The sequence below is a fragment of the Canis lupus genome, chromosome 19, assembly GCF_003254725.2.
Source record: "Canis lupus dingo isolate Sandy chromosome 19, ASM325472v2, whole genome shotgun sequence".
Taxonomy (NCBI): Eukaryota; Metazoa; Chordata; class Mammalia; order Carnivora; family Canidae; genus Canis; species Canis lupus.
Genome location: NC_064261.1, coordinates 31,594,221 through 31,610,591, shown reverse-complemented (window position 1 = coordinate 31,610,591; position 16,371 = coordinate 31,594,221).

Below are 16,371 nucleotides of genomic sequence, written 5' to 3'. Positions count from 1 at the left end.
AAATTTTTACTAAACTTTTAAAGAACAAACCATTCCATCTTATATAAACTTCTAAAAATTACAAAAAGATAAACTATTCTCCAACTTATTCTAGGAGGCAATGAGTGATAACAAAAATAGACAAGAACTATATGAGAAAGGAAAATTATAAGCCAATCTCACTCATGAACATAAATGCAAAAATCCCAAATAAAGATATCAGCAAATTTAATCTTGGATATATAAAAAGATTGAATACCATGACTAAGTTTGACATATTCCAGGAATACAAGTATAATTTAACATAAGAAACTCTATAAATATTCACTACATTTTTAAAAACATTTTTTGAAGATTTATTTATTTTAGAGAGAGAGGAAGCATGAGCAGGAGGGGCACAGGGAAAGAGAGACTCCACACTGAGTGCATAGCCTAACCCAGGCTCCATCTCTTGACTCTGAGATCACGACCTGAGCCGAAACCAAGAGTTGGATGCTTAACTGCGCCTCCCAGGCACCCCCCAACATTTTAATATCTCAATAGATACAGAAACAGACATGGTAAAATTTAATACCTATTCATAATTTAATTTTTTAAAGATCTCATAGCAAAACAGGAATAGAAGGGAGCTTCCTTAATCTGATAACCTATTAAAAATTCACAGAAAAAAATTTACAGAAAATATTACTCTTAATGGTGAAATGTTAGCAGTTCACCTAAAATCATGGACAAATATGAGTGCACCTGAGTGACTCAGTTAAGCAGCTACCTTCAGCTCGGTCATGATCCCAGGGTCCTGGGATCTGCTTCTGCCTCTGCTCCTCCCCACTGCTCATGTTCTCTCTCTCAAATAAAAAAATAAGTGAGTAAGTAAGTAAGTAAAATCTTCAACCACGGAGACCAGAGACAGAAAGATGACATATTTTAACTGCCAAAAAAATAAAGAGATTCAACCAAGAACTCTAAATCCTGCAAAACTATACTTGCAAAATGAGAGACAAGGAAGATCCACTTCCAACGTGACAGCGAGAGGAGCTCCATTGAGCTCCATTGAGCTCCATTGAGCTCCCTAGTGAAACTGGTGAAAATTAGTTTTTAAAACAGCATTTAAAGCCTCTAAAAATGGTTTTAGTGGCAAATAGCAAATGACAAAAGATATATTTAAGAAAATCTACCCCCAAAAAATTGGTAAGAAAGGCAAGAGTGTGTGGTATTTGAACTAAGACCATTCCTTTCCTCCTTCTTCCAGCTCATTGAGGTAAAAAGACTCCAGAATGTTCCAGAAAGACTCCAGCAAAGAACCCAGAGTTCCCTCTCCCCAAACCACCAGTTGAAGAGCTTTCTTAGGAGAAGCAGAACTTCAGTGTTTCTCATTGCACCCCCAGCTTCCTACTGCTGAAGCTAATTCCAAGCAAGTATCGTTGAGAGATATAGGCTCCTTTCTACTGCCCAGCCCCTACTTTAGAATAGAGGCCCTACCTTGGGTGTGGCATGCTAAGAATACTGAGGCCCCAATTACCCTTGTTTCAGCTCATCAGGTAATGGTTACAAACCAAAGGGACTTCAGGCTACTGCCACTACTCTAACATTCACCTCCTGGAGCAGAGGTATGACTCAGAAGCTTGCCCTAGTTCCCACCTGCAGCTCCAGAGCCTTGGCTCAGAGATTAGTGTAAATGAAGCAGGCTATAAAATAGATAGCTCCTAATCTCTTCTCAAGGACCTGACTTCATTTTCAACAGAGTGTGGGGAAGTTCAAACCTAAGGGCACTGTCAAGAACACTCAAGGTTTTATAGAAAGGCAAAGGGGAGTTTTATGGATTTTAAGATAACATAGCCTAGAATGTCAGCTGGCTGGTTTACAAGAGAACCATGGAGTAAGATGGTTGGGGCTGGAAAGACCCACCCTGGGGTCAGAACAAATATCAAACACAGACCCAAGAAGCTATTCCTTCAAAGGAGCCACACTTTGATTGGATTAGTCTGTAGAACAATTTGTGCCTGAGGGCACCACTGGAAACAATAGAGCAATCAGCTAGCAATTAGTGGAGTTTAACAGTTAGGTGTGTTCAGGAAAAGAGAACTCTACCAATACCACTGTCATCCCAAGGAACTATGGGTATTTCCAAGTTGGATCCCTGAGGAGCAGTGAATTAGAGGCTTAACACTGTATGGGAGGAAGGATAATCCAGTCACAAAAAACAAACAAGCAAATAAAAATAAACCCTTGTGTGTGGGGGTGAGGCAGTAGCCATAGTCCCCACAATATATTATCTAAAATGTCTACTTTTCAACAAAAAAAAATTTTATTTTAATTTTATTTATTCATGAGAGACACACAGAGAGAGGCAGAGACATAGACAGAAGGAGAAGCAGGCTCCCTGCAAGAAGCCTGATGTGGGACTCAATTCCAGATCCTGGGATCAGGAGCTGAGCTGAAAGCAGACGCTCAACTGCTGAGCCATCCAGACATCCCCAACAAAAAAATTCTAAGGCATGCAAGAAACAGGAAAATATAACCCATATACTGAGAAAAAAATACGACAACAAAACTGACTGTGGAAATGACAAGATATAAGATTTCACAGAAAAAGGCTTCAAGGGATGCCTGAGTGGCTCAGCGGTTGAGCCTCTGCCTTTCACTCAGGGTGTGATCCTGCAGCCCCCCAGATCGAGTCCCACATCGGGCTCCTGCAGGGAACCTGCTTCTCCCCCTGCTTATGTCTCTGCCTCTCTCTCTGTGTCTCTCATGAATAAATACATAAAATCTTAAAAAAAAAAAAGGTTTCCAAATACCCATTATAAATATGTTTAACTATGAAAGAGAAATGAAGACACAGGTAAACAAAAACCTAATACGATTAGTTTATATATAATATTAATTATACATAATATAACTAGAGATAATTCATCACTAGCAAGCCTGCTTTTACAAGATACACGAAAGGGAGTCTCCAGGCTGAATTAATAGGACACTAGACAGTAACTCAAATCCCCATGAAGAAATAAAGAACACTGGTAAAGGTAACTATAGAGGTAAATATATAAATATATTTTTTATTTATAACTCTTTCTCCCATCTTGTCACCAGTTAGACCCCTAGACCTGACTTTTACTGCTCACCTGCTTGTACCCATTGACCTCTGTCCCACATTTTTCCTCTAGCTCTTCTTTCCAGCTTGTCTCTTAACTCAAGCAAAAGACCCTAAAGGCATAACATCCCAGTGATGGAAATCAAAACTACCCCTCAAGCAATAATGACTATTCAGAGGTAGAGCTCTGTGGCCCAGACCACTCACTGCACTTAACCCCCAATTTATGTCAGTGCAGTTGGACCAGGGATTGATCCATGGAGTAACCAATAGTCATCTTTACCCATTATAATATTAAAATCACCACCCAAGGAGGAGCACAAGCCACGTTTACATAACATACAGTGTATGCATAGGCCTTAAGGTGCATGCACAACTTAAGCCTGCCTGTATATATGAAGACAAACTCCCCTAGCTACATATTCATCCTAACTCTAAATAAAAGGAATCCTGTTCAAGGATTCATGGCTTTGGATATTATTCCCCAACATCTTCTTATTTGCTGCACATAAAGTCTCTTTTATGCAACAACTCATCTGATACAGTTTCTACCTGTGACTCATCAAGGAGTGAACTCAGTTTGATTACAATCTAAAAGACAACACAAAGCAATAATTACATATCTGTGTGGATGGGCACACAGTGTATGATGATGTAATTTGTACAATAACATCACAAAAGAGGAGAATGGAATAAACGGGAGCAAAGTTACTGAAATTAAGTTTTTATTAGCCCAAACTAAATTGTTGTCAGTTAACATATCAATTATAAGTCCCAACACAATAAGAAAATGAGTTAAGATATATAGTAAAAGAAATGACAAGGGAATTGAAATGCCATACTAGAAAATGTCTTCAACACAAAGGAAAGAAGTAATGAAGAAATTGAGAAATAAAAGAAGATATGGGGTGCCTGGGTGGCTTACTCAATTAAGTGCCCAACTCAACTTCAGCTCAAGTCATGATCTCAGAGTTGTGAGATCAAGCCCCCCATCCAGCTCTGCACTGGGCATGGAGCCTATTTAAGATTCTCTCTTCCTCTGCCCCTCCCTACTTCATCTCTTCAACAGGAAAGAGAAGAAAAAGACATAGAAAACAAATAGGAATGGGGCACCTTGGTGGCTCAGTCTGTTAAGTATCTGCTTTTGGCTCAAGTCATGATCCCAGGGTCCTGAGATTGAGCCCCACATTGGGCTCCCTGCTCAGCATGGAGCCTGCTTCGCCCTCTCCTCTCTGCTCATGTTCTCTCTCGCTATCTTTATTTCTCTCAAATAAATAGATTAATTAAATAATTAAAAAAAACAAATAGGATGGCAGTCATAAGTCCTACCTTATCAATAATTGCATTAAATGTGAAAATATTTAACATCCAGTTAAAAGGCAGAGATTAGCAGGATGGATTTTTTTTTTTTTTTTACATACCTAACTATGTGTTGGCTGCAGAAACACAATGTAGATTCAAAGTCACAAATAGGTTGAAAGTAAAAGAATGGAAAAAAACATACTGTGCAAACAGTAACAAAAGAGAACTATGTCATAAAAGACTATGTAATAAAAGACTAATAGACTACAAGATAATATTTGTTACTAGAGACAACATTTTAGAACAATAAAAGTGTCAACTTATCAAGAACATATAACAGTTATAAACATATTTGAACCTAACAACAAAAATACATGAAGTAAAAAACTGTTGCAATTGAAGAGAGAAATAGGCCACTCAACAATAATAGTTGGAGACTTCAACAGCCCATTTTCCATGACAGGTAAAAAGCTTGATGAAAGATCAACAAATCAAAGATTTGAACAACATTATAAAACCACTAAACACACATCTATAGAACACCCCATCCAACAACAGCAGAATATACATTCTTAAGTACACATAGAACATTCTCCAGGAGAGACCATACAGTAGACTATAAAACCAGTCCCTATATGTTTTAAAAGATTGAAATCACACCAGGTATGTTCTCCAACTGCAGTGGAAAGCTGGAAAATAGCAGAAATACATTTTGGGAATTCACAAATATGTGGAAATTAACACGCCAGTTAGTAAAAGAAGAAATAACAAAGGAAATCAGATAATATTTTGAGATGAACTAAAACAAAAACATGATATACCAAAGCTTATAAGATACAGCTAAAGCAGTGCTTAGACAAAAATTATAGCTGTAAATACTTATATTTAAAAAGAAAAAAACATCTCAAATCAATAACCTGAAGAAACTAAAAAAGCAAAAGCAAATGAAACCCATAAAAACCAGAAGAAAGGAAATAATGGAGACTAGAGTGGAAATAAGGAAAACAGAGAAGAGAAAAACAATAGAGGGAATTCACAAAGCAAAAAGTTGGTTTTTTGAAAAGATCAACAAAATTGATAAATCTAGACTGATCAAGAAAAACAGAAAGAAACCTTAAATGACTAAAATCAGGAATAAAAGTGGGCACTTTACCACTGACCTTCCAGAAGTAAAATAGATTATAAGAGAATACCATGAGCAATTGCCTGTCAACAAACTAGATAGATTTCTAGGGAAAATTCCTAGAAAAATCACAAACTATTGACACCAAGAAGAAAATCTGAATGGACCTATACCAAGTAAAAAAAGACTGAATTAGTGATCAAAAAAACTTTAGCCCTAGACAAGAAGGCTTCATTGGTAAATTCTACCTAATTAAAAAAAACAATTAATGATAGGTCTTTACAAACATTTTCAAGACATAGGAAATATAAGACATTTCCTGTTATGGGTTGAATTAGGTCTTCTCCACTGCCCACCCACCCAAATTCAGTTCTATTCCTCAGTACCTCAGAATGTGACCTTATGAAGTGATGGGGTCTTTACAGAGGAAGTAAGTTAAAATGAGGTATTAAGGTGGGCCCTAATTTAATATAGCTTATGTTCTTATAAAAAGGGGAAATTTGGACAAATGTACACATAAAAGGAAAATGATGTGAAGGCTCACAGAGAGAAGATGATCATCTATAATCCAAGGACACAGGTCTGGAATTGATCACTCCCTGGCAGTCTCAGAAGGAGCCAACCCTGCTGCCACCTTGATTTTAGACTTCCAGATGTATGAGAACTATGAGACAATATGAATCAAGAAATATGAGGTAGTACATTTTTATTGTTTAAGCCTCCAAGATTGTAGTACTTTGTTACATCAGCCATAGCAAACTCTATGCAGCCATTATCATCCTTATAATGAAACCAGAGAAAGACATCACAAGAAAACCACAGATCAATATCCCTTGTAGATAAAGACACACCAAAAAAAAAAAAAATCCTTTATAAAATACTAGAAAATTGAACCCAGTAACATATTTTAAAATGTTATACATCATGACCAAGTAGAAAATCAATGTAAAATGCCATATTAATAGAAGAAAGGACAAAAACCGCATAACCATCTCACTAGATGTGGGGGAAAAAAAGCATGTGAGAAAAACTAACACCTTTTCATGATAAGAAATACATGATAAATTAAGTATAGAAGGAAACTTCTTCAACCTGATAAAGGGTATATATGAAGTACCTCTAACTAATATCATAATTAATGGTGAGAGCTGAGTGTCTTTTTCCTAAGATCAAAGGAAGAGAAGGATAATCATTCTCACCAAACTGTATTGGAGTCTTATCCTGGGAAATTGGGTAAGAAAATAAATAAAAGGCAGTGGAAAGGAAGAAGTAAATTATTTCTGTTTATAGGTGACATGATCTTATATACAGAAAATCCTAAGGAAGCTACTAAAAGATTAGAGCTAATAAGTGAATTCAGCAAGGTTTCAGGATAGAAGATCAATATATAAAAATCAGTTGCATTTCTATATCCAAGCAATGAACAATACAAAAATTATATTAAGAAAACAATTCCATTAATAATACCATCAAAAATACTAAAATACTTAAGAATAAATTTAACTCTGGGTGTGTGGGTGGTGCAGTTAGTTAGGCATCTGACTCTTGGTTTTGGCTCAGGTCGTGATCTTAAGGTCATGAGATCAAGCCCCACGTTGGTCTCTGCATGCTGCATGGACTCTGCTTGAGATTCTCTCTCCCTCTCCCTCTGCCCCTCCTACTCTTGCTCTCTCTCTCCCTAAAATAATAAATGAATCTTTGAAAAAAAAAAGAATAAATTAACTCAATAAACAAGAAAAGTTTCAAATAAACAATCTAACATTAAACTGAAAGGAAGAACAAAGAAAGCCCAAACTGAGAAGAAGAAAAGAAATAGTAAAGATCAGAGAAGACATTGATTGGAAGAACAAACAAACATGGTTAAAATGTCTATACAAACCAAAGCAATCTATATATCTAAAGCAATCCCTATCAAAATACCACCAGCATTGAGACACCTGGGTGGCTCAGTGGTTGAGCGTCTGCCTTTGGCTCAGGTCATGATCCCAGGTCCTTGGATCAAGTCCCACGTTGGGCTTCCTGCAGTAAGCCTGCTTCTCCCTCTGCCTATGTCTCTGCCTCTCTCTTTCTCTGTGTCTCTCATGAATGAATAAATAAAATCTTAAAAAAAAATACCACCAGCATTTTTCACAGAGCTAGAACAAATAATCCTAAAATTTGTCTGGAACCACAAAAGACCATGAATAGCCAAAGTAATCCTGACAAAGAAAAGAAAAGCTGAAGGCATCACAATTCTGTACTTCAAGCTATATTATAAAGCTGTAGTCAGTCAGCAAGACAGTATGGTACTGTCAAAAAAATAGACACATAGATCAATGGAACAAAATAGAAAACTCAGAAATAGACCAACAACTATATGATCAACTAATCTTTTACAAAGCAGGAAAGAATATCCAATGGAAAAAAGACATCTCTTTAGCAATGGTGCTGGGAAAACTGGACAGCAACATGCAGAAAAATGAAACTGGATCACTTTCTTACACCATACACAAAAATAAACCCAAAATGGATGAAAGACCTAAATGTGAGATAGGAATCCACCAAAATCCCAGAGGAGAACACAGGCAGCAACTTCTCTGACCTCAACTGGAGTAACTTCTTACTAAACATGTCACCAGAGGCAAGAGAAACAAAAGCAAAAATGAACTATTGGGACTTCATCAAGATAAAAAGCTTCTGCACAGTGAAGGAAACAATCGACAAAACTAAAAGGCAACCTACGGAATAAGAGAAGATATTTGCAAATAACATATCTGGTCCAAAGTCTATACAGAACTTGATCAAACTCAACACCCAAAAAACAAACAATCCAGTTATGAAATGTACAGAAGACATTAATAGACGCTTCTCCAAAGAAGTGTGGCTAACAGACACATGGAAATACAAATCTTCATCACAGAAATACAAATCAAAGCTACAATGAGATATCACCTCACACCTGTCAGAATGGCTAAAATTAACACAGGAAACAACAGATGTTCCTAAGGATGCAGAGAAAGGGGAACCCTCTTACACTGTTGGTGGAATGCAAACTGGTACAGCCAGCCACTCTGGAAAACAGTATGGAAGTGCCTCAAAAAGTTAAAAATAAAACTACACTTTGATTTAGCAATAACACTACTGAAATACAAAAAAAAAAAAAAGCAAATGATACAAAAATACAGATTCAAAGGGGTGCATGCATCCCGATGTTTATTGCAGCATTATTAACAATAGCCAAACTATGGAAAGATCCCAGGTGTCATCAGCTGATGAATGGATAAAGAAGATGTGGTATGTGTGTGTGTGTGTGTGTGTGTATAAATATTACTCAGCCATCACAAAGAATGAAATCTTGCTATTTGCAATGACGTGGATGGAGCTAGGGTGTATTATGCTAAGTGAATTAAGTCAGTCAGAGAAAGACAAATACCATATGATTTCACTCATACGTGGAATTTAAGAAACAAAACAGATGAACATACGAGAAGGGGGAAAAAGAGAGGGGGGATCCTGAATGATAGAGGACAAAGATCAGAGCAGAAATAAATGACATAGAGACAAGAATGAAAGAAAAATAGAAAGAGAGGAAGGAAGGAAGGAATGAAGGGAGGGAGAGTGGGAGGGAGGGGAAAAAATCAATGAAACCGGTATTTGGTTCCTTGAAAAGATAATTGAAATTGATAAATCTTTAGCCAGACTCATAAAAAAAAAGAACCCAAATAAATAAAATCAGAAATGAAAGAGAAGTAACAATTGAATTATAAAGGATTACGAAGAATTAAAAAGGATTATAAAAAGTATTAGAAAAAATTATCTGCCAAAAAATTGGACAACCTAGAAGAAATGGATAAATTCCTAGAAATGTGCGATCTTTCAAAATTGAATCAGGAAGAAATAGAAAGTCTGAACAGACTGATTCCTAGTAGTGAAATTAAATTGGCAATCAAAAACTACCAAAAAATAAAGTCCAGGACCAGATGGATTCCTGAGTGAATTCTACCAAACATTTGAAGAGGAGTTAATACCTATTCTCCTCAAACATTTCAATAAAGAAGAAGGAAAGCTTTAAAATACATTCTATGAGACAAGCATTACCCTGATACCAAAACCAGACACTACAAAAGAAGAAAACTACAGGCCAATATCCCTGATGAACACAGATGTACAAAAAATCCTCAGCAAAATATTAGCAAACTGCATTCAATAATACATTAAAAGGATCATTCACCACAATAAAGTGGGATTTATTCCAGGACTTCAAAGATGGTTCACTATTTGCAAATCAATGTAATACATGATGTCTGCAAAATAAAGGATAAAAAAAATCATATGATCATCTCAATAGATGCAGAAAAGCACTTGACAAAACTCAACATCCATTCATGATAAAAACCCTCAACAAAGCAGGTTTAGAGGGAACATACCTAAACATAATAAAGGCCATCTATGAAATGCTCAGGGCTAACATCATATTCAAACAATATGATGGTAAAAATGGTAAAAAAAAAAAAAAAAAAAAAAGAGAGAGAGAGCTTTTCCTCTAAGGTCAGGAACAAGACAAGGATGCTCACTCTCACCACTTTTATTCAACTGATACTGTAAGTCCTAGCTATGGCAATCAGACAAGAAAAAGGAGTTAAAGGCATCTAAATTGGTAAGGAAGAAATTAAACTATTACTGTTTGGAGGTGGCATGATACTATACATAGAAAATCCTGAAGACTCTACCAAAAATCTACTAGAAGTAATAAATGAATTCAATAAAGTTGTAGGATACAAAATACCCAGAAATCAATAGTTTTTACATACTAATAAGGAAGTAGCAGAAAGAGAAATTAAGAAAACAATTCCATTTACAATTGCAACAAAAAAAATAATAATACCTAGGAATAAACTTAACCAAGCAGGTGAAAGATCTGTACTCTAAAAATTATAAAACATTGATGAAAACAATTGAAGACCACCCAAACAGAAATATATTTATGCTCATGGATTAAAAGAATTAATACTGTTAAAGTGACCATTCTACACAAAGCGATTTACAGATCTATGCAATCCCTATCAAAATACCAACAGAATTTTTACAAAATTAGAACAATACTAAAATTTATATGGAACCACAAAAGACCCCAAATTAGCAAAGCCATCTTGAGAAAGAAAAGTAAATATGGAATTATCACAATTCCAGGCTTCAAGATATACTACAAAGTTGCAGTAATCAAAACAGGATAATCCTGGCACAAAAAAAACAAGTAACAACAACAATGAACTAATACAAAAGAAAAGGACACATAAATCAATGGGACAGAATAGAAAGCCCATAAATAAACTCACACTTATATAGTCAATTAATTAATGAGAAAGGAGGCAAGAATTTACAATAGGGAAAAGATACTCTCTTCAATAAATGGTGCAAGGAAAACTGGACAGCTACATGTAAAAAAAGAATGAAACTGCACCATTTTCTAACACCGTACACAAAAAAATAAGCTCAAAATGGATTAAAGATCTAAATGTGAGACCCAAAACATAAAAGTCCTAGAAGAGAACACAAGCAGCAATTTCTCTGACGTTGGCCATAGCAACGTTTTTCTGAATATATCTGCTAAAACAAGGGAACAAAAGTAAATATAAACTATTGGGACTACACCAATATAAACGTTTTAAGGAAATCAACAAAACAAAAAGGCAACCTCCTAGATGGGAAAAGATACTTGCAAATGATATATCTGATAAGGAGTTAATATACAAAATATATTAAAAATTTATATAATTCAACACAAAAAAATCCAATTAAAGAAAAGGGCAGAAGACCTGAATAGACATTTTCCCAAAGGAGACATACAAATGACCAATAGATGCATGAAAAGATGCTCAACATCACTAATCATCAGGGAAATACAAATCAAAACCACAATGAGATATCATCTTACACCTGCTGGGTTTGAGCTCCACAATGAGGGGGATAGGGTAGGGTAGGGTGGGAAATGGGTTCCGTTTGGGTCTGGAACTGGACAGATGGTGGGGTGTGTGTGTGTGTGTGTGTGTGTGTGTGTGTGTGTGTGTGTGCAGGTCTCTTCGAACACTTTATCCCTGGACTCAAAGCAGATGCAATCATCACTAATATTCAAGTGAATGACAATAAAACATTCAAACAAAATAAGAGCATAAAGAGGAATAGCAACAGTGACAGTACTCAAGGCAGGAGGTGTAATTGTCTCTCAGATGGGACTCACAGCTTTCAGCATCCTCCAAAAATTAAAGTCCAGCACAATGCAATTTGGGGGCAGACATCCAGCCATGAACACTGTCACACACCACATTGACAAGGACCAACAAATGTGTGTGTGTGTGTGTGTGTGTGTGTGTGTGCAGTCATGTCACTTGGATTATGATGACAAACATTATATTCACAGGAGGGGTGTGTGCATGCATGTATTTCCAGCTTTATCCAGGTATATGCATTCTAGGGTTTCCCCTGTGCACACACTCACATTTCTCTTCAAACAACTGGTCAAAATGAGCTCAGTAAGTACTGACAGGTTGCTACCTGGCGTTTTTGTAGATTAACTTACCGTTTATTAGAACTCAGTGATTTAAAAATGAAACAAAAAAGTAAAAGGAAAAAAAGCAAAATCACATGGGGTGTTTTCTAACTCATGAGTGTGGAATGGTGAAGGGAGGTAAAGAGGGGAGACCAAAGAAACATATTGGGTTCAGAGCACATGCCCCATACTACGGCACAAATAGAAGATACAACATAGGGAATATAGTCAATGATATAATAGCATTATATGGTGACAGATACACTTGTGATGAGCACAGGATAATGTATAGAGAGGTTGAGTCATTATGTTGCACACCTGAAACTAATGTAATGTTGTGTGTCAACTCTAGTCAAGTGAAAAAATTAAAAATACATAAATAAGTAAAATGTAAAATAAAAAGAATAAATTTAACAAGAAGGTCTAAATATACTTAAATACACTGAAACCTATATAACATCATTGAAAAAAAATCAAAGAAGACTTAAACAACCAGAAAGACACTCCACCTTCATAGATTGGAAGATTCAATATTGTTAAGATGACAACATTCCCCAAATTGATCTACAGATTCAGTGTAATCTCTATCAAAATTCCATCTGGTCTCTTTTTGGAGAAATTGATAAACAGATCCTAAAATTCATATGGAAATGCAAAGGACAGAGAATAGCCAAAACAATTTTGAAAAAGAACAAAGTTGGAGGACTCAAACTTCCCAATTTCAAAACTTACACAAAGCTATAAGTAAACAAGACTGGCCTAAGGATAGCCAGGTATATCAATGAAATAGACTTTAGAGTCTAGAAATAAACCCACACAACTATGGTCAATTGATTTTCAAAAAGGGTGCCAACTGAATGGCTAAGGAATGGTCTTTTCAACAAATGGTGCCGACACAACTGGCGGTCTCACACGAAAGAAAGAAGCTGGACCTCTATCTCACACCATATAAAGATTAACTCAGATGGATACACAACCTAATGTAAAAGCTAAAAGTATAAAACTTGTGCAACAAAACATAGATGTGAATCTTCATGACTATAGATTAGGCAGTGATTTCTTAGACATGGCATGTAAAGCACAGGAAACGAAAGACAAATGGATGAAACAGACTTCATCAAAACTGAAAATTCTCGTGCTTCAAAGGACAGCACCAAGAAATGAAAAAACAACTCACAGAATGGGAGAAAATATTTGAAATCCTTTATCTAATGAGGAACTTGTCTCCAGAATATATAAAGAGCTCTTACAACCCAACAATAAAAAGATACCTGATTATATGCTAAAGACCACCAGATTATATTCTTCATAGGTAAGTTTTATGATATGTGAATTATATTCCAATTAAAAAAAAGACAGTGAGGGCAGCCCGGGTGGCTCAGCGGTTTAGCACTGCCTGCCCAGGGTGTGATCCTGGAGACTTGGGGTCGAGTCCCACGTCAGGCTCCTTGCATAGAGCCTGCTTCTCCCTCTGCCTGTGTCTCTGCCCCTCTGTGTGTGTGTGTGTGTGTGTGTGTGTATGTGTGTGTATGTGTGTGTCTCTCATGAATAAAAATAAATTAAAAAAGACAGTGATGCAGAAGTAAATGTGAAGACATTTTAAGAATATCTTTTTTCTAAGAATATCTTAACCAATTTAATTCAAATATATTCTCCTGATGTGGATTCAGAAGTGATTTATGATGAAAATATTTTTCAAAGAAATACAAAATGTGAAGTAATTAGAAAACATTATGTAATTTTTAAATTGACAGTAATTTTTCTTTTATTGTTACACCAAAATAATGTTACATCTTACATAGATAGCTTCTTCAAATCAATGAAATAGGGCATGACAGATCTGGCATTGCAGGTTACTAGGGGAAAGGAGGTAATCAATACATGGTTCTTGGATAATCAATTACATACGTGGGGAAAAAATCAAATCCCACCTTACAACATTTACTAAAAGTAATTCCAGATAAAGACTCAAATTTCAAAGGTAAAACATTAACACTTACAGGAGAAAGTAGAGAACATCTTTATGACAAAGGGGCAGAGAAAGATTCTTTAACAAGACACAAAAGGCACTAAGCATAATATAAAAAAAAAACTCAACTATATTAAAAATTTTAAAGTCACTGAATGGTACATATTAAAGTGCTAAATTTGATGTTACATGAATTTCACCTCAGTAAAAATATTAAAAACTCTTGTTTATCAAAAGACACTTTAAGTAATATGAAATAGTAACTATACTGGAATTAAAATTTAAAACTTAATGTTAATTAATTAAAGTCTCATTTAAAAAAAAAGAACAGAGAGGGACAGCTGGGTGGCTCAATGGTTGAGCATCTGCCTTTGGCTCAGGACATGATCCCAAGATCCTGGGACTGAGTCCCACATGGGGCTCCCTATGAGGAGCCCGCTTCTCCCTCTGCCTGTGTTGCTCATGAATAAATAAATAAAATCTTAAAAAAAAAAAAACCAGAGAAAAAAATTTGTAAGAACAAAAATCAATTTTCAAAAAACTACACCCCAAAAGAAAATTAGAGAAAAGATATGAATAGGCAATTCATAGAAAAGGACATATGGGGGAAATGTAAGCATACAAAGAAAAAATGAAAATAAAGGAAAATGCAAATGAAGATCACAAAGAGCAAACCATTTCCACCAAGCAGATGTGGAAAATTAAGAAGTCTGACAAGTACTGGACCCGTGTGGATCCGAGAGGGCTTTCATATTCTACCAATGACAGTATAAACTGATGCAACAACTTTAGAAAACAACTTAGCACTATCTTGTAATGTCAAATATTTGCCCTAATTTCCCCTAGAGATACTTAGAAACATTCCTGTAGGTGTACAACAGTAAAGTATTCCTGGGTCTTCTGGGAAGGCAACAACCTTGGCGTTGTGGGTGTGTAATCTCTCCAGATCTCCCACAATAATATAGGGCAGCCAGGACTGCAAAACTAAAGTCTCATGGGCAGTAACTATGACAGACTATCACCCAGATAGTCTGATAAACCCTAAAATGTAAACCCTAAAACTGTAAACCCTAAAACTGAATGGGTGGAGACACACCTATGAGACCTGCACGGCACAGCAGCTGAATCAGAGGAGGCGACAGAGTGTGTGATAGACTTAAAAACTTCAAAATAAAAAAAAAAAAAAAAAAAAACTTCAAAATAACTGACAGGCAAGCATGAGGAAGCCAGTGGGCCAACTGGAGAAGGGATCTGCTTACTCTGACATTAGGTGGGTGCCAGGGGCAAAGTCTGAAGGTCCTGGAGAAGATTGGGACCAAGAAATACTCAGAACTGACCAGGCCAGGCTCCCAACCAGGACAAACCCCAAATGAGAAGTAACTGCTAGGAACAAAATCCAAAGGGAGCACGTCAGGAAAATAGAGAAAAGAAAAAAAGGCCCAGATAAAAGTAGGGGAGGAAAACAGAGTCAGGAGATCTCAGGAAGGAAGGTGCCATAGTTCTTTGCTACTTAATAAAAACGACAGAAGAAGATGCTCTAAAATTGTGAAATTGGAACAACTCTTATACCTCCTTTCTAAAAGTTCAGGAAATCTGGGGCACCTGGGTGGCTCAGTGGTTGAGCATATGCCTTCAGCTCAGGACATGATCCCGGGGTCCTGGGATCGAGTCCCACATCCGGCTCCCCACAGGGTGCCTGCTTCTCCCTCTGCCTATATCTCTGCCTCTCTCTCCATGTCTCTCATGAATAAACAATAAATAAAATATTTAAAAATAAAATAAACTTCAGAAAATCTAATGTTATATAACACATGTTACAGAAAAAAAAAATTAAAGTCAAATCCCATACTGTTATCAAGGAAAAAGTAAGGAACAGAATAGCATCCCTGCAGACAAGGGAAGCAGGTCAGAGAAACGCACAGATGAAAACTGTAGCATAATATTTCAAAATGGCAAAAAGATGGGGAGGAGATGGAATGAGAGCCTACAGATTAAGGGAGATTTAAAAGACACTTTAAAAAAGAAAACACAAAAAGCTGAACTGTAGCATTTAGGACTGGCCACAGTACAGCATGAACAGAGGTGATCAGCACAAAAATCCAGCTGGAGGAGTGAGAGCTACTGTTTTTGGAAATGGGAGCATTTCAGGCTGATGGGCTCCATCTCCTTGCCACAGAGGTGTTTAAATGCATTCCCTTGTTAATTCATTAATTTTCATTTTATTTTACACTCTATATACATGTGTATGTGTGTGCATGTAATATTATTTTAACAACTAAACTTCTTTTTTAAAAAGAATGTTTACAGAAGTATTGTTCATAATTGCTTCAAAATGGAAGGAGCCCCAATCCCATTGACAGGGGAACACACAAATAAATTGT